Consider the following 20461-nt stretch of genomic DNA (forward strand, 5'->3'; position numbering starts at 1 on the left):
AAGAGGAATTTGACATGACTGTCTGAGCTTCTTCTTCCTATTTCTTCAGTCAGATTGCCTCTTTCCCTCTCCTATTCCTAAAACTGCTGATCATCTAAGCTTTTCTCTGAGCACAAACACTTTATACTTTTATCTGGGTTGCTTCTTTTCCCATTCCCCTAGCCCTGGATAACTCCCTTTTTTACAGAAGAAGATCCCATAAACATTGCTAGTCTTTTTGCAACTTACTATATAAAAAAAAGTTTTCTGTACTCACAATATCTCACATATAGACTCCTCTGTTTCATCTTTCCCTCATGTTTTAGACAACTTTATACTAAATAGAATAATTAGAGCAAACCAAAAGAATGAACCCAGGTTTCAAACACCAGGCCATTCATCAGTGCTGATGGAAGTTTCTTCAAACTGTTTTTAAAGACCCCCACTGAGGAGAACTCCACAACTTCCACAGGTACATTCGGACTAAATTTAGCATCTGAACGTAAAAGTAAATTGGCTGAAGAATTGTATTTTGGGATTGTCTGCCCTCAGCAGTTCTACAGAACTCTGCTACTTGTTGCAATAGCGATTTTGATATGTAAACTTTTAGATGCCAAATTTGCAAGCCTTAATGGTTTTAAAATTTTGGGAAATACATACACAGCACAATGAAAAACTAAGGTTCCCTTAAAACATCTGAATTTTGGCACACAGAACTGAAACATTCAAAATTGCCAATATTTTGGATTACCAATATTGACTGTATTGAAAATACATCCCCCAGTAAAAAAAAAACCAAAAAAAAACTTCCAGGAGAAAATGGTGGTTAATGGCAAAGCTTTAGACACTAGAATAATTTATCCACTCAGTGAAAAATCTAATTATTAATTATACAGCACACGTACATCTGAGAACCACACAATTAATCAAGCCTGTTTCTATAACCTCAAGCTGTTCTATAACCTCTCAGCTGCATGTGAAGGAGGAGTATCACTATTTTTAACATTACAAAGTTTGTGTCTAACTGAACTCTTTCAGCAATTTCAGCCTTTATCTTCTTTTCTTAAATCCTACACTTGAAAAACTGATTATTCCCTTCCTCTCCATGTCTGCTTTCTATGAACATGAATATAGTTCATCATGTCCTTCCTTAGTTTTCTAGGGAAAATGATGCCAGTTATTTCCATCTTTTTTTGTATCTTTCTTAAAATGTAATACTTAAAATGTTGGAACTTGTACTCCTTATGTTTTACACAATAAAACACTGTTCATACTTCATATTAGATACCTTAGAAAGTTTGCCTCTTTCTGCTAACTACCTAATCAATAGTCTAGTATTTGAATAGATAATTATTCTGTCTAAGCTTATGAAAATGCACATGTCCCTACTTAATTTTATCCCTATTTTCTAGTCCATTTCTCCAATTTGCTGAAATAATTTGAAATTCTAATCCTGTCTTTCAGCATCCTAGCTGTCCATCCCTGTTTCATGTCATCTGCAATAATAATCATGCTCTCTATTTCATCAAACAGGTCATTATAGAAATATTGGAAGCTCTAGTTTGATGTTTGATAGGGTACCATTATTTATTATTATTTTGAAACTAGGGAGGGAATTCTTTATTACTATTGCTCTACAGACTTTCATGCCAAACTACTTCAGACAAAGTACATAGACAAAGCACATACTTGATGTGGATTTACAAATTCAAAAAGGCTAGATACATATCTGAAAGTTATCAAGTTTCTTCCTGTCATCTGAAGCAACTGATGTTCTTCAAAAACCACAAAGAATGTAGTAACATAGTAAGTTTTCAATATTCTCAGGGGAAAAAAAAAAAAGTAGAGAGAATATGTAATGATGATACTATAACACATAGCAGTTAGATAAAGAAGAGCTTGTGTTACAAGTCTATTACACTGAGCAGTTTGAAAATGTGTCTGGAAATTTCCTAAAGCATTTTCTAGATTTAATGCTTTGTTTTACTAGAACATTTAAAAAAAAAAAGTAATAAATTTTAAATAATTAAACAAAAATCCTTTGGGTGAGACAAATTAATAAAAGAAAGGGACTGACAATCAGTTTCTCTTATACTCATTGAATCTTTACATGTGGGACCTTTCCCTGGCCTCTTTTTCTCTAATAGAAATATGTGGGTGCTTTAAGCAACAAACTCTACACTATCTCCTCTTGGTCTCTGAGAAAATAATTTTGTCACATCAGATTTGATGTTGTATGTGTTTTCTTCTGTTCTTAGGCATCTCTTAAACTGGTGATCATATCACCTAATAGAATTTATACCTATAAAGTCCTGTATATATCTCAGTCACCCTAAGTTTTATGTTCAGTCAATGGAAAGAAACAGATGCTTATAGAGCAAATCATAAAACTATTTTGATGTCTACCTTAGGATATTCTGTTTAATTTCTTTCCTTTGACTGTAAAAGGAGTCTTCATGATTAGTTCTATATCACAGCAGTCTGAACTTGTTCAGATGAAACCCTTTCATCTATTTTTTTCATCAAGTTTCCTATTTGCAACCCCTCTGTCCCTCTTCCTCTCTCTCTCTCTGCGCTTGTATCTATCCTGCCCTCAAGTCCAGAACCACCTCCTGGCTGAGCACACTCAGATGCCATTGGGGAAAGAAACATTTCTGCTCTATTCTGGCACTGTGCATGAGCCAGGGTGAATCTGTCAGGACAAGCAAACCACGAGACATCTCTTTTCTTGTCACCTTTTTACTAACATTTACAGAATCCACACACTAAACTTGCAGCAAATAAATAAAACAGATACTGTGACACAGTGCCCTTAACTAGAAATGACTACTACAATTTTTTTGCATGTTTTATTTCCAGTTGAAATATGAGAACTAGTGGGAACAAAATAAGACACATTCATAAACCCACTAATTTTAACTAAATAATGAAATTGGTGGAGAGTATCTAATAAGAAGTCATGATAGTGACTTTATGGGCATAGAAGCAACTTTTGCAACACAGTAAGTGATTTTATGCCTTTGAGTTTGGATGTTGACAAGAACATTCATGAAGATTTCACTGGTTTCCATAATGTATCACCCATGTGGGAAATGTTCTTTTTGTTGGCAATTACAGAATTTAAACAACTCTCACTAATTTTATGATGATCACTTATGCATGACTGGCTTGTGTCAGCTATAGCAACTAGATTGTAAGAATATGAATAAAAAGTGTCTGTTTGTGTGTGTGTCCCCCACCCCGGGTATGCTTTTTACAGTGTCTTTTAAAAATAAAATCATCTAAAAGTCATCTTACAATTCTTAAATAAACATTTTGACATAATAAAGAAAAGCCAGCCCCACCCAGATTGTGCCAGGAGTAAGGTGTAGCTATGGAAATACAAAGTTTAATTTCTCCTTTGTTGCTAAATCATGTGGAAAGATTCACACAGGAAAGACAAGTAGTTTTCAAACCTTATCAATCTGCAGACCAAGCATATTTTGCACTGCAAACGTAGCTCACACTAAGCTAATGAAAGTCTATTGAAAATGGGCTTGTTTTAAAACAATAATAATAATAATTATAGTTTGGGGCCCCTTAGAATCAGTCCAGAGCCTATGTTCTGCAGAAATGACTTGAATAATTGGTAACGGCAGTAGTTGGGTGTTTCAGCAATATAAACGCTGTCAAAGAAATGCTATTCACTCAGTCCCCCAAAATGATAAAACCTGAACTCCTCACGCAAACTGATCACAAAGAAGGTAATGCTGAAATGCATATAGTCCAGAGGAAAAGATGTTCTCAAGAAAATGCAAATGAAAAGAGTTGAACAGCTTCCATTATCAGCAAGAAATGTTATAAATATATCTCCTTCAATGTAATTGATTGTACAAAGTTCAGCATTCAATCAAGATATGAGAAGTGTCTCTAAAATTATGCAAAATCTTAACATACTCATAGCTCCAAACATATCTGAAATACAAGTTCAAGATGTTTTTCAGGTGTACAGCTCCTATTTCAAACATGGGTGGCTGATTACTCAGCTTCATTCATTGCAAACCAGCTGTCAAAAAGAAAGATTGTTGAAGTCAGTTCAGAAATATCTTAGTTCTCTCAGCCAGATCGAATGTCAGCTGTTTTCCAAAGCAATGAAATTAATAACAATTATTCTGTGGTAGGGGCAAGCAATGCAGTAAGCTCGGACGTCCTCTTGTTCACTAATCACTCAGTGTCAAAGAGACAAAAAAAGGTCTGCTTCGTTGGGCACCTGCGTTCCAGCTGATCACCCTTGCATAACTTGTACTTAACCTGGCTTGGTTGGTTGGTTCCCAAAAGCTCATTAGAAAACTTTGTGCAGGGTACGATTCCCAACACGTTAGTTCTTGGTAAAGCTAGCCATAATAAATTAACAATAAACAGTGTTTTGTATTGAACTTAATTTCATTCAATAATTAAATTAAATTAAATTAAGTTATTAAATTTAATGTCAGTCTAGCATCTGAAGTAAATAGCAATATTCAATTTATTCTGGAATTTGCTTATGCTGCTAGATATGTTGTGTGAAAGATTAATGTCATTTTCAGCCTTTGACAGAAACACTAGTTCTGACTGTACTATTTCTTTTTTTGGATATGTCAGTGGAAAAATTAGTTTTGGAAGTACTTTCATAGCACATCACTGTTAGAACTCTTTAAATTTCTTTTGTTTCCATATTTCTTGTGAAAACTATGATTGCCTCTGTGTTCTGGTTTAACCCCAACCAGCAGCTAAGCACCAGGGAGCCACTCACTCACTTCCCCCCACCCCGTGGGATGGGGGAGAGAATCAGGAAAAGAAGTAAAACTCGTGGGTTGAGATAAGAACAGTTTAATAAAACAGAAAAGAAGAAACTAATAATGATAACGATAACATTAATAAAATGACAACAGTAATAATAAAAGGATTGGAATAAACAAGTGATGCACAGTGCAATTGCTCACCACCCACCGATTGACGCCCAGTTAGTTCCCGAGCAGCAATCCCCCCCAGGCCCACTTCCCCCAGTTTATATACTGGGCATGACGTCACATGGTATGGAATACCCCTCTGGCCAGTTTGGGTCAGCTGTCCTGGCTGTGTCCCCTCCCAACTTCTTGTGCCCCTCCAGCTTTCTCGCTGGCTGGGCATGAGAAGCTGAAAAATCCTTGACTTAGTCTAAACACTACTTAGCAACAACTGAAAACATCAGTGTTATCAACATACTTCTCATACTGAACCCAAACTAGAACACTATACCAGCTACTAGGAAGACAATTAACTCTATCCCAGCTGAAACCAGGACACTCTGATACCTTAGTACTCTTGTTTTTTCTTTTTGGGACAATGGGATTAGACACAAATTTCCTTGCATAGTTCACAACCCAAAGCATCCTTATATTTCTTCCCTGTTTTTTGAATCAGACTTTTTTGGCAGCTGCATTTTACTGGTTTATATCTGTAGGTTTGCTCTCTTAATTTCTCTTCCTTTTATGTTATTTCGGTTTCCCACGATTTACATTTTTGTTTCTTTCGCCTTGTGTTTTTTTGTTTCATTTAACTGCTGCTTAGAGTCTGTGATAATGCCCTTTTACTGTCTTTTCCCCAGATCGAAATGTCATCTGTATAGACCTCAGTAACCTATATGACATCAAAAATGTGTTGCATTTTTTGCTAAAACACCTTGTGTACTGAACACAGCCCAAATGGCATTTTGAGAAACAGTATTTCCCAAAGGGCCTGTTGAATGTGCACAAATATATCCTCTGTTTTTCTAAGGGCAGCTAGCATAACCCTGGTGATGTATGAAGCATAAAAAATATACATATTTGGCACAGGCCATCACGTCCCGAACATGTCCCCTTCAGAAGCAGAAGAAAATCTTAACAAACATACTTAATTCTTTTAGGTTTTGTTTACAAGCTGACAATTCTGTCAAAAATTTGTCAATTCTGATAATTTTTCCTACAACGGCCAACAGCTATTTACATTCTAGTAGTTTGATACACAGTGATTTCCAGAGCAATATTCTCATTCTAACCTTACACAGAGGAACTGTAGGAAGGTTATGAGATGGGAGACATTTAGCTTTCTTCACTATTCTTCTGGATTGCTGTATTTCTGAATCTTTGGAAGACCTATTCAGACAGTTCTTCAGGTGTGACATTACCTGATTGTTTGCAGTGAATATACTATTGATTAGGCAAAGGGTATGAAACATTTTCATTTCAATAAAATTTCCTTTAATATGAAAAATCATCCAATACTGGGACATAATAGATTGTACACATATATTTGCTCATATGCATAATTCATATATTCCTATAATGAAATTAAGCTCATAATTGTCAGTTCTGATTTTTTCCCTTTTTTTGTTCTTTTTTTCCCCCCAATTTGTCTATCACTGGTGGTTCACAGACTCATTTTTCCCTTGGATTTCCACCTTAAAAGTAAAAATGTTTGATTTACTTTCTGGTCAGTAGCACATTCATCTTCTGCCTGTAGTATTGCTCTTTGTTCTAATGAAAAATTCCTCTAAGCTAATTGGACTGCTATGTTATGAGATTGCTGGTCTTTGCAAATGTCTCAAAATAATCTTATAAATTCTCATGCTTATATATTGTGTTTCACAATGCTTTTATTTTATTTCTAAATAATGAGTATTATCATGTTTGGGGTGATTGCATCAGTATCTGTCATTTTTTAGCATTTGTGAGCTCTTTTGTGGACTTTGCTTGCTTGACTGTCTTTCTCATGTTGCTTTCTCTCTGATTTCAAGTTAATCCATTTTATTCAAGCTACAGTGCAACTTTTCAGTTAGAATGGATGATCTTTTCTGCTTGGGAAATGATAATTGCCCTCTAACAACTTTCTCCCTCTCTTTCTCATTGATTTTATCTATCACAGTTTCATAGCTTGGTCTCAAATTTTGAAAGAGCTGCAAAGTGCATTTTTAAGCAAACATTTTTCTCTGAATTTAACAATATTATTATTAACGTTACCTTTCCAATACATTCCTGTTGTTTCATTTCCCACCGCTGACATGTATTGCATAAAATGTTCTTCAGGGTCTTCTTTATTTCTGGAGTTTCAAAACTGTTGGAGATTGTAGGTGCCCTAGATTTTCAATAAAGCTGTTTTCCTAATTTCTCCTCTACAACTGTGCTCCAAAACAAGTAATAACAGAGCACTGCTTCAGTTAGTGTTTGACTTCTACCTTATCGTTACTGCAAAATCTTAGCTATTGCAGTAGAGAAAACACATTTCCATCTAGCTCGTGCTAGAAGTGAGAATATCAAAAAGGTGCCACAAACCTTTTCACTGCTTTTTAGTACACTTAAATGCTGGTCTGATGCTGCTGGGCTAAAAAGCTTCCAAATGAGCCATTATTTTACACACATGCAACATGCTGCTATCACATAGGAGGCAATTTTAAGGAATTCACATGAATACTACTCTCAAATATGTGCGTTTTGTTTAGATTTACAAGCAATCTTTGTATTTCAGTTAAAAACAAAGGGATTTTGTTTGTTCATTTTCTGTAAAAACAAAGCAAATCCCATCCATTTAGCCCCTCTCCTTTCCAAACAATGTTCTATTCCAAGTTACATGCTTGCTTTATTTATGCAAAGAGACATTAAATTTGAGGTAAAGATTCGCGGTCCTCTCAGGCCTCCAGCTATTGAAGATCAAAAACCTGGACTGAGGGGGAAAGAAAGGAGAGAGACTCTCAAATGAAATGAAAGAAGAGACACAACTTACAAGACAGAGAATGCAAGACATTAATATATCCAGTAAATCCCATTTTCTTTATTTTTTCTCTTATATTTCATTGCAGATATCCTATGTATTTGAACTTCCACATTTTTTATGAAGCATATCAGTCTTGTATCTCTGAACTTTCTTCCTGCTGTTTTTTTTCTTTCTTTTTTCTTTTTTTGTTTGTTTTTGGGTTTTTTTGTTGTTGTTGTTTAATAGGAAAAGAAGCATTAAGCTATGATGACTGCTAGAAGCTGAACTGGGTAATTCTGGAGAGGGGAGATATTAATGAATTCATTAGAAAATGGGAGTTTGAGTGCTTTATAACATGAAGGGTTCATCTCACATTCATCAATTAGTTTTGAATCCCTCCCTCATTAAAATGGACAGTCCTAAAAGCTTGAACACTCCGTTCTATTATTGCCAAATAGAAATGAATTCATGTTCATGTTGAAATATTTTAAATAAATTATAATTATGCTTGTTTTAATAAAAATATAAAAATAGAACTTTTCATTTAATCAAAAGACTATTCTAGGGATTTTTATTTTATCAGGAAAAAAAAAAAAGAGACAAATTTGTTTTGGGCCAAACTGAAACAAATCTAGTTGGTTTAGTTTTTCAAATTGCACTACCGTCCCTGGCCCTCCCTCTCTCAACTATTTATACAGCTTTAGAATTAAGCTGCAAATGTTCTTTATGAGCTATAGCAGTGACCAGATAAGTAAGGGAAGTTCTGTCTTTCGCTGAAGCTCATTCTTATCTTCAGATACTACTAAACTCCTCTCGCAGACATATTTGTTATCTCTGACTTATACATGCAAAGAACAAATACTTGACATGGAAAAACTCCAGATTCCACCAAAGAGAAATTAGCTGACTTTTTCTAGGGGGGGAACACGTTGGCACTGGTAGTGTGGAGTTGTCCTAGTTTTTGTTTGCTTTTTTCAGAGACAGTATCCAAAATCATCAGTTACAGTCAAAGAAGATATTTTAAGAATGTAAAATGTATTCCTTTGGCAAGGGGTTTTGTCTTTCACCCCTTCTCCAATAATCATATATAGTTCAATCAGGAAAACAAATTAATGTATCCCAGCAAGACTTTAAGTGTCTAAGGCCTTCTAAAAATGCAGTCATATTGCTTCTCTTTATTCTAGCTTCATAAACCATTGGTCTACTGCCCCAGGGTTTGGTATTTCAACAGGGAGTGAACTTAAGAATGAAGGACTGGAGTTTTCATTTAGTTCAATTCTCTTCTAAACCCATTTCTTGCAATCACAGTCAATGTGTAATGTCATAGAAATCCAGGAAGGTTCACAGATGCTCATTTCTACAGTTCAATCCACAACACACTTCCATGAACACCCTACAAAAAATCATACCATCTATGTAAAACAGGAAACCCAGGAAATCTCCATTAAATAGGAAGGAAAAAAAGAGATAGAGTATTGTTAAAGTCTACAGCTCTTGCACTTCATTAGAAAAAAATATCCATTCTAAGAAGTAGAACATATCATATGCTGTAGAGACAAGTGAGAAATTTCAAAAAATCTCTGACAGTCTGACCTGCTAGCAACACTTTGCCTAATGCAGCCCAAGGTATGATTTGCATTCTTTGCTGCAAGGGCACATTGCTGGCTCCTGGTCAACTTGGTGTTTACTAAAACCTCCAGGGCCTTTTCTGCCAAAAAACTTTCAGCTGGACAACGCCCAGCATACATTGGTACATGGGATTGTTCCTCTCCAGGTGCAGGACTTCGCATTTCTCATTGCTGACCTTCATGCAGTTCCCATCAGCCCATTTCTCTAGCCTGTCGAGGTCCCTTTGTGTGGCAGCACAGTCCTCTGGTGTATCAGCCACTCGTCCCAGTTTTGTGTCATCAGCAAACTTGCTGGAGGTGCACTCTGCTCCATCATCTGGATCATTAATGAAGATGTTGTGGTGAATGGAGTCAAATCCAGTTGGTGGCAGGTCACAGATGGTGTTCCCCAGGGCTCAGTATTGGGGCCAGTTCTGTTTAATACCTTTATCAATGATCTGGATGAGGGGATCGAGTGCACCCTCAGCAAGTTTGCAGAGGACACCAAATTGGCAGGAAGGGTTGATCTGCTCAAGGGTAGGAAGGCTCTACAGAGGGAACACAAGTCTTATGAGGTGAAGCTGAAGGAACTGAGGTTGTTTAGCCTGGAGAAAAGGAGGCTGAGGGGAGACCTTATTGCTCTCTACAACTACCTGAAAGGAGGTTGTAGTGAGGTGGGTGTTGGTGTCTTCTGTCAAGTGGCCGGAGATAGGATGAGAGGAAATGGCCTCAAGTTGAGGCAGGGTGGTTTAGGTTGGATATTAGGAAAAATTTCTTTACTGAGAGGGTTGTCAGGCATTGGCACAGACTGCCCAGGGAAGTGGTTGAGTCACCATCCCTGGAGGTATTCAAAAAGCGTGTGTGTAGACAAGGCACTTCAGGGCATGGTTTAGTGGGCGTGGTTGAGGGTTGGACTCGATGATCTTAAAGGTCTTTTCCAACCTAAATGATTCTATGATGTTAAACAGGACTGGACCCAGTATTGACCGATGGGGTACACTGCTAGTTACCAGCCTCCAACTAGACTTCATAACACTGACCATCACCCTCTGGAACCAGCCATTCAACCATTTTCAATCCACCTCACTATCTGCTCATACAGCCCATAGAGCAACTTTTGTATTGAGGATCTTATGGGAAGCAGTGTCAAAGGCTTTTAGTTTAATAAGTTGGTCAAGCATGACTTCCCACTGGTGAATCCATGCTGATTACTCCTGATGATTTTCTCACCAGGCTTCCAGGATTCGCTGCTCCACCAGTTTCATGAGGGTTTTTGCCTCCTCAGTGTCTTCTCTCAAACATTCTCAACTTGGCCATCTTTACTCTGGTTTGAGGACCCTTATGGCTTAAGGACCTAAGAAGTACCCTACTACATGTCCTATATGCCAATGGTCATTCCCCTCCAGTATCTTATCTTCAGCACTGGCAAAAGGAGAGATAATTTAGGGTGACCTCACAAACCTGATGACTGTTTCCACTGCATTCACTATATAGTACCCCAGGCTCCAGAATTGCTCTGTTAGGGATAGTAGAGCATTCTTTCTTGCTTAGTTCATTTCATATCCATGTAAAAACTCAATTCAATTTTGTTTTTCTATCTTTTTGGCAGCTTCCCAAATGTTTTCTGGAGTTGAAATAAAAAAGCCTTTCAAACACTAATGATATCTTCATGATGAAACTCTGTTGCTATAACTAAATGACAGAAAATATTGCCTGCTAGATATGTAACATGGATTTAGGATTTTTCTGATGGCTTCCAGCTATACAAATAGCCAATACAGCACAAAAATTACCCACAAACAGAAGTATCTCTAGAATAACGAAATCAACATCAATCTATGGTTTAGGATTGGTTCCTCTATATGTGGGAGAGATAGTATCTTACTAAGAGCCAATGTATCAACTTAATACTAATATGACAACATTTTTGGCTATCAGTGAAAATTTCCTGGAAATCAAGTAATTAAAATATAAAAGAAAATTAAGTTTGTGGATTAAGTGCAAAAAGTGAAGATCTCAAACGTCTGTTTTGGTTTTATTTTCTTTATTTTTTAAAAAAATTATTTTCTTTTTCTTGCATGCTATTCATCTTTGTCTGTGCTTTATTTCATACTGTTGTGGTTTTTTTCTTTCATTAAAAAGTTCAAGGATAGCATGTAATAAGAACATTAATCTCTTGAAAGTAGAGTCACTTGGCCAAATGGATCAATTCCATTTCCACTGACATAAATTCAACATTTAACTATCAATTTAAGCGTGTGAGATTTCTTCATCCTTACATCACTGGTCAGAGAAGAGTTCAGTCTAATATATTATTTATTTTTATTTTACCACAATTCATTTAGTCAATATATTATCTATAATCCCAAATAAAAAAAGAATATTGAAAAAAAAATTTAAAATATTGTAAAAAAGGGCAAACACTGTCTTTGAAATGGTAGTCCCGTTCTGAAACATTAATCCCAGTTGGGGAGTGAGTCAATAAATGAGTACACCCATTGAACAGTGAATCAATAATGGAGCTAAAAAGAAGGAATCTTTACCATATGAAAACTAAAAAATAATATCTTAAAATCTTCTATTCAGCAATTTACAATTCATATGATAATGCTAATTGTATCTGGCATAGCAGTTGTAATTAAAAAGCTTTCTCATGTAGTTATTTATCTGTAAGTTTTCATCAAATTATGTTTTGAACTAATTTACTCTCTTTTAGAGATGAAAACAAAACATTGATTAATTATGTGCAATTTTCCTCCTTACATTACAAAATAATTTATTTTCCATATTCTATTACATTACTTCACTGAAAAAGGTGTATTTTTTTGAAATATTTTTGGAAGTATTCCTAGTAAAATGTGGAGTAATCTTTTTGAGATATTTCTGTAAAAAGTTAATGGATATTTTAGCTGCTGAAGGTGTAAGTCACATGCTCAGTAGCTTAAGTGATGTGTTTATTTAATTTGAATTGCGTACGGCTCCTGCTGTTGGCTATACACTGATTGCAGAGAAAAGATGAGGACTTTTAGCACTCTGGCTAATAGTAATCAGCCTGCAAAGTCTGCCAAGTATCACTGGCAGAACAGGGTATCTTGAATGATTAATGCCTAAGTGTCTTAAAGGAAGGACAGGAACGCTTATTTGCTCATGACAATATGGCATTTTCTCAGACCAACAGATATATCAACCTTTGTCATTCTTCTGTCACACAGTGGAAAGAAAAATTTCTTTTTTTGTTTGTTTTACACAGTTGTTTGAAAGTGTCCCTACTTCCTGACAGGACATATTGTTTCTGAGTGTCATGATCAACAGGTTAACTGTCTTTTTACATCTTCACTAAGTGCTCTCTGAAGGTTTTAAGGCCATAAGTTATAAGACTGCTGAGTACACACGTTAGATCATGAATAAGACCACAGCGCTTGGTGTATCAACCATGGACACCTCAGCAGGCTTAGACTGGACAGCAGGAGTTCACTGAGCAGGGCTTTGAAACATAGTGGGAAGTCGGCTCATCTGAACAGCAAAACTTGATTATTTCAAGATAGAGATGTGAAAAATCTCTCCAGATTCAGCAGCCCATAAAAAAAGGTCATAGCCACATCCTACAGAGCCTCATTACCTTGTATGCTAGTGTGGTCTAGACAAGACTGAGAACGAGGTCCATGTGATAGACACAGGGTGGAAAAGACGTTATCTGTGAGCAGGATAAACATTTCAGAGAGAACTGAGATGGACAACTTCAAAAAAAAAATGTGGTTATGACTATCAAAATCTTCACATAAACTACTCCTTGGACACCCAGGAGCCTGGGGAAACTGAAATAAATAGCGGGGAATTTCTTCAAAAAGTTTGCATTTACTTATGTGCATTAAAATCCATACTTTTTTCTAAATTTTATGCAAAATAATTTGAGCTCTTAAGTGTTTGTAAAAAGATAATTTTAAATATTTTTTCAGAATAGTTGTGGAAATTTTGACCAGCTTGGTATACACATCTGTAAACACACACAAACACACACACAGAATCATAGAATCACATAATCATCTAGGTTGCAAAAGATCTTTACGATAATCAAGTCCAGCAATAGACCTAATGCTGCCAAGTCCATGACTAAACCATGTCCTTAAGCATCACGTCTTCATGTCTTTTAAATACCTCCAGGGATGGTGACTCAACCACTTCCCTGGGCAGCCTGTTCCAATGCTTGATAACCCTTTTGGTGAAGACATTTTTCCTTATATCCCATCTAAACCTCCTTTGGCGCAACTTGATGCCATTTCCTCTTGTCCTATCGCTTGTTACTTGGGAGAAGAGACCAACACCCACCTCGCTACAACCTCCTTTCAGGTAGGTGTGGAGAGCGATAAGGTCTCCCTTCAGCCTCCTTTTCTCCAGGCTAAACAGCCCCAATTCCTTCAGCTTCACCTCGTAAGACTTGTGCTCTAGACCCTTCACCAGCTTTGTTGCTCTTCTCTGGACACGCTCCAGCACCTCAGTGTCTTTCCCGCAGTGAGGGGCCCAAAACTGAACACAGGACTCAAGGTGCGGCCTCACCAGTGCCCAGTACAGGGGGCGATCACCTCCCTGCTCCTGCTGGCCACACTATTTCTGATACAGGCCAGGATGCCGTTGGCCTTCTTGGCCACCTGGGCACACTGCCGGCTCATATTCAGCCGGCTGTCAACCAGCACACCCGGGTCCTTTTCTGCCGGGCAGCTTTCCAGCCACTCTTCCCCAAGCCTGTAGTGCTGCGTGGGGTTGTTGTGACCCAAGTGCAGGACCCGGCACTTGGCCTTGTTGAACCTCATACAATTGGCCTCAGCCCATCGATCCAGCCTGTCCAGACCCCTCTGTAGAGCCTTCCTACCCTCGAGCAGATCAACCCTTCCTGCCAATTTGGTGTCATCTGCAAACTTGCTGAGGGTGCACTCGATCCCCTCATCCAGATCATTGATAAAGGTATTAAACAGAACTGGCCCCAATATTAAGCCCTGGGGAATACCGCTTGTGGCTGGCCACCAGCTGGATTTATCTCCATTCACCACAACTCTTTGGATGCGGCTGTTGAGCCAGTCTTTTACCCAGCAAAGAGTACGCCCATCCAAGCCATGAACAGCAGCCAGTTTCTCCAGGAGAATGCTGTGGGAAATGGTCTCAAAGGTTTTCCTGAAGTCTAGGTAGACAACATACACAGCTTTTCCCTCATCCACTAAGAGGGTCACCTTGTGATAGAAAGAGATCAGGTCAGTCAAGCAGGAGCTGCATTTCATAAACCCATGCTGAATGGGGCTGATTGCCTGTTTGTCCCGTATGTGCCATGGTGATGGCACTCAAGATGATCTGCTCCATAACCTTCCCTGCCACTGCAATCAGACTGGCAGGCCTGTAGTTCCCTGGATCCTCCTTCTGGCCCTTCTAGATGGACATCACATGTGCTAACCTCCAGTCAACTGGGTCCAGCTGCTTATAGACTACTTTGTCTGCCTCTTCATCCTGGTGGGTGATCTATAACAGACTCCCATCATGACATCTACTTTGTTGGCCTTTCCCCTGACTTTTACCCATAAACACTTCACCCTTTCATCACCATCGTCAAGCTCTAGAGAATCACCTCTCCTTATTTGCCTGTCCCTTCTGAAGGTTTTATAGCCATTCATTGCAGCACTCCAGTTGTGCGAGTCATCCCACCATGTTTCTGTGTTTACAATAAGAAGTCCTTAAAGACCATCTAATTCCAACCCCCCTGCCACGGGCAGGGACACCTTCCACTAGACCAGGTTGCTCAAAGCCCCATCCAACCTGGCCTTGAACACTGCCAGGGATGGGGCAGCCACAGCCTCTCTGGGCAACCTTTGCCAGTGCCTCACCACCCTCATTGTAAAATATTTCTTCCTTATATCTAATCTGAATCTACCCTCTTTTAGTTAAAAAGCATTACCCCTTGTCCTATCACTACATGTCCTTGTAAAAAGTCCCTCTCCAGCTTTCTTGTAAGCCCCTTTCAGGTACTGGCAGGCTGCTGTAAGGTCTCCCTGGAGCCTTCTCTTCTCCAGGCTGAACAACCCCAACTTTCTCAGCCTGTCTTCATAGGAGAGCTGCTCCAGCCCTCTGATCATCTTCATGGCCCTCCTCTGGACTCGCTCCAACAGGTCCATGTCCTTCTTATGCTAGGGGCCCCAGAGCTGAACACAGTACTGCTGGTGGGGTCTCACCAGAGCAGTGTAGAGAGGGAAAATCACCTCCCTCTACGTGCTGGCCATGCTTCTTTTTATGCAGCCCAGGAAATGGCTGGCTCTCTGGGCTGCAAGTGCACATTACCATTTCTAACTATTTTTTCACTAAACTGCCATGGATTTCTGCTCTGATTTCATCCAACAGTCCTTTTATTTCCATGTATCTATGTCTTTGTTCTATTTTTATTCCTTACAAAAGAGAGAGAAGAGTAAGGTCTCAGGAAGTCTTCATCACTACCGTCATAATAATCACATTATTTGTTTCTCCTTCCTGCTTGTATTTCAAGAACTGTATTTATAAGGTTGTCATGCATCAAAGCACAACTCAGTATAAACAGAGAAACAGAGGCACAGAAAATACTGATAAATATAAATGAGGCATTTTCTCGGATTTCTCAGGCTGAGACTGTTATTGAGGCAGTTTTTAATCTTTGCTCTGTGTGATGGTAGCTGTGTCCCCTTCCTCCCTCTTCCTAACTAGATCATACACTAGGGGCTTTGCAAGAAGTACAGAGGAAGAGGAGGGCACTGCAAGACTGAAGGGATACAGACAGGCAGTTCTGCAAGACTGTTCTGAGGTTCTGCTGCTTAAGGTTGTATACTTTTAAGGAGCTGAGACAACATGCATTTTCTTCTTCCATTATTCCTTACAGGAAAATGTTTTAAAGCAAAAAAAATGTTCATTACCACATTTGGAATTGTGAGGAAGTTTTCTTATTTTCTTAGACACTTTTTAACTGTGCAGAATGTCAAACACTTGCTACCTGTGTATGAACAAATAGTGATAATCAGAAATAGGCTGTTAATGCTGCAGATAAGTTCAGAGAGATTACTGGAGTGTTTCTTCTTGAGAAGAAAAAATACTCCAGGATTTTTTCCACATACATTAGCATGTGGTGCTTGATTTTATTCCAGTATGCACGATGTAGGGAGATTACTGTTTAAGATTAGCTGAAAACAGCTGAAGACATCCTAACACCAATCTTCTCTCTTTTATTTTTTTTTTTATTTGTTATCCACTACTATCATATGAACAGTGAAATATTAACTCTCATGATCTTTAAATGTACCTTGACATAATGTGTGAGGGCAGAATTGGGAATCAAGCAAGTGAATTGAATTAAATTAAATGGCAATAATGTTAAATTTCTTACATAAACTTGGTAATAGTCATTTGAATTTAAACCAAGGTTGTGCAGTTCACCAAACCTTGTGGCTTGCTACACTGTTGTATACTCAAAATATCACCACACTCAAATGGGTAAGATACCTTCAAATTAAAACAGTGATCTTTACAGAAAATATGGTAAAATATTAGTTTGTTTGGGTTGTTATCGGGTTTTTCTTGTTTGTGGTTTGCTTTTTTTTTTTTTAATTTTATAACTATAATTTTTACAGATAAGTTTCAGGCTGTTTAGACATAGTATTTTTTCCCTTTTTTTTTTTCCCCATGTAAATGTATTAGATAGTGAGCTTTCAAAGAGAACAACTTTATGCAATTAAGTTGCAGCATACGATAAAAATCTCATTAGCTATTATCCATAGTGAGACACTGAAGGATGTTTATTCTACAGTTAAGCTAAACAGTAATGTTAACATTTGTCATAATTTCCCTGTCTTTTATACTATTTATAACACTCAGGATGAATTAATATTGTGATGTAAGTGGTTCCAGAAAATGAAGTAATTTACACTGAAGATCAGAGCACTGAAGAAAAAAAGTTTTTTAAACTGAAGGAGTTTGGTGTTTAAAATAATTACACCGACAGCTATGAATTTAGGCATTCTAATTCTAGGTTTAATTGTACTTGTTATTTTATTAGATGTATTATTTAGTGATTCATTAAATGTATAATACGCATCTAAAAAAACCTGTGTTCAACTCAAATGTTAGTATCCTTGAAAATATAATCAATATGTTGACAACTTGCTGAAGTAACATTTAACTTTTCAACCAAACCAAAATTAAATGTTTGATTTTTGGCTTCAGAATGTATGCAATAGTCATAAAACATTCCAGTGACACCAAATCCAGATTTAAGAGTTGAGTTACCTGAAAACATTTCCAAGATTTTTATTTCTTGGGTTTGTTTCTCAGTTGAACAAGCAGAATACCCTAAGTAACTGACCACTGTTTAGTAAATACTTCTGTAATCTATTTAGTAAATACTTTTGTAATCAGATGTTTAGTTGACATATAGGAAAATAAAGTCTGATATTGATGTCCCTGTCTGTAATGCCAAGATCTGAACTTGTGTATCACTGAAGAGAGACTATTTCGTATTAGGAGTGATTAAACAGTCTATGGCAATAACACAGTTCAAGATTAAGACTTGTATTTAGATGTTTCTGCATCAGTGTCTACTTCTAAGCTAAATTTCTAAACTTCTGCTATAAAGCACAAGTCTACTATAAACTTCTGTAATCCTGTGACATATCTGCCAGCCTGTTGAGAATATCCGAGAAATACCCTATGGCATCTGAAATAGCAGTAGAAGCCTAAGTTCAGGAAACTGAATTGAGCCTATAGTCAGTCCAGGCAACACAACTGAAGAATTCAGCTCATCCTAAACTAGATAGCTAGAACATTAACATAGGCGTCTAGTGTAATTTCAGACTCTTCAGGGTGTTTGACACATCCATAGAGTTAGGAAATATGACAGAGGATATCTAGGGAACTCATGCCTTTCTGGAGTAGCAGCTGGAAGCCAAGTGAGAAACCCCAAGGCATCTCAAGTAGTGCTCAATGCCTGTGTGTGTGGTTACATTGAGCCTTACACAGATCTCCACTGCACTTAGAGAACTTAGGTTAGTGGTAACTCATGTATATAAGTGTATACATGTCTACTTTTCCTGTTTACTCCTACATGTAGACCCTTCCATTTACATGTCCTGACCCTGAACTGAATTTTTCTCTAAGTTTCTTCACTTCATAAAAGAAACAGTGAAGGAAGAGTCATAAATGACATAATTAAGTGAATAAAAAATGCTTTTTTCTCAAAACACAGGAGCCAGAGTTCATCAACTAAAAATTTTAAGATGGTAAATCCCCCAAAAAAAAGAAGAAATGTGTTTTTTAACACATTGCTTAATTAAACCACAAGTTAATTGTCAGAGTATTTTTCTTTCAAAAGCTGATCATAGGAATGCACAGAAAAAAGGCTTTTGAAAGGCATTTAAAAGTATTAATACCAATATACTTTCCGACTCTAAAACACAGATTGTAGATGGTGAAGAAGTACACATGGAAGGAATGCACTGCAGTTACCTTTATCTTATATTTCAATATCTTAGCTTGTCAACAGCCTGGACCTCTACCATAACTCAATGTGCCTGTTGTTAAGTTCCTATCTCCCATATCATGTTGCAATACGCAAGCCATCAGGCCGTCCTATTGGATTACTTATGTAAAAAAAAAAAAAAATTATGCTAATGAGAACAATTGGCTAATTTTGTATGTCAGTGGTTAGGAGAGTGGGCACCATTTAATTGTTTCTTGGTATGTTTGTTCATTTGTACAGAGTGCAACCATTCCAATAGACACTTGTGGGAGAGTCCTGGCTAGAGATACTCAATGGTGCTAGAATGGTTCCTTTTAAAGTAGGACATTGACACTTGAGCCCTTTTATGAATTGATAAGGTTAAGGAGTTAAGTCTAACAACCATTCACAACCTTTTAACAACCACAGTCTGCTCCCCACGGTTTTCTGAGTTTTTACTGGACTTTGTACCACGATTTTGGAAAACACTTTGATGGAATACCTTCCTATCAAAACAGAATATTTTCTCAATGAAGAGAATGGGCAAACTTAAATAATCCTGAAATATTCTGTTCTATTTTAAATAATCCATGTTTTCAGAAGACAGCCTTCTTGGCAGAACATTCCTAAATAACTTTTACACAAGAACGTAATTTGCCATGAAACTTCAGACACCGATATGATTCAAAAATTGTCGTAATTGTGCCATACATATGCCTCATCCAGGAAACGATTCAGTTACTTAGGCATAGGCATGTGCATAGGCATCTAGTACCATTTCAAACACCCTTGATGCTTCAGGTATTTATTCATATGGGGCTGTCAAGCCTTAGAGGAACCTGATATCTGGAGCAGATTTTGGAGGCCAGAACTTAGGGCAAATGAAATGACACCAATGTCTGTGTGTGGGCTTCAGATTCAAGACATGTTTGAAAGGGATATCGGAATTAATGCACGTTCTTGTTCTAGGATCACTTTCAGCACCACTGCAATGACTGTTTTCAACATGCAGGAGCAGATGTCTTCAAAGAAGAAATGGAGAGACTATTTTTTTCTGCAGTGTAGAGCACAGACTACCAATTTAAACAACAAGATGCAAATTTTTTTAATTTTTTTTTTTCACTGTCAGCTACTGTTTGCTGTTTCAATTCTTAGCATACATGCCCTTTACTTTTTCTAGCTGTGTGTGAGGACAAAACTTTGTTTTCCAGAGAGCAGGAATTATATTGGTCCCTATAGTATTTTCCTCCACCCTGCATCTTCCTCCCTGTACTTACTGGAAAGTGTGTAGTCTTTTTGCTCTTTCTGCTATACAAGACAGTGCCAGGCTAGAGCTCCAGTGAATAAAATTTTACAAAACCTTAAATGTTGGCATGTGTAATCTACAAGAACTTCATTGTTTCCTTTCATCAGTTTTTGCAGGCCTGTTGCTTTATGCAGGGGAGAAAGCTTATTAATAAGGATATACAAGAAAGTAAATGAGACAAGAAAATAAACGAGTATTTACCAATGGGGGCGGGGAACAGTACAATCCTTACTAATTGGTTATGATTGAAGTTTAATAAGCCATTCAAATGACTACATGCCTTGGATTTGCCTTGTCAGCTGAGCTCTAGAGGTTGAGTGGCTGTTCAATTCCCAGGGTGGACTAATG

This window comes from Haliaeetus albicilla, chromosome 15, assembly GCF_947461875.1.
Source record: "Haliaeetus albicilla chromosome 15, bHalAlb1.1, whole genome shotgun sequence".
In the NCBI taxonomy this organism is placed as follows: domain Eukaryota; kingdom Metazoa; phylum Chordata; class Aves; order Accipitriformes; family Accipitridae; genus Haliaeetus; species Haliaeetus albicilla.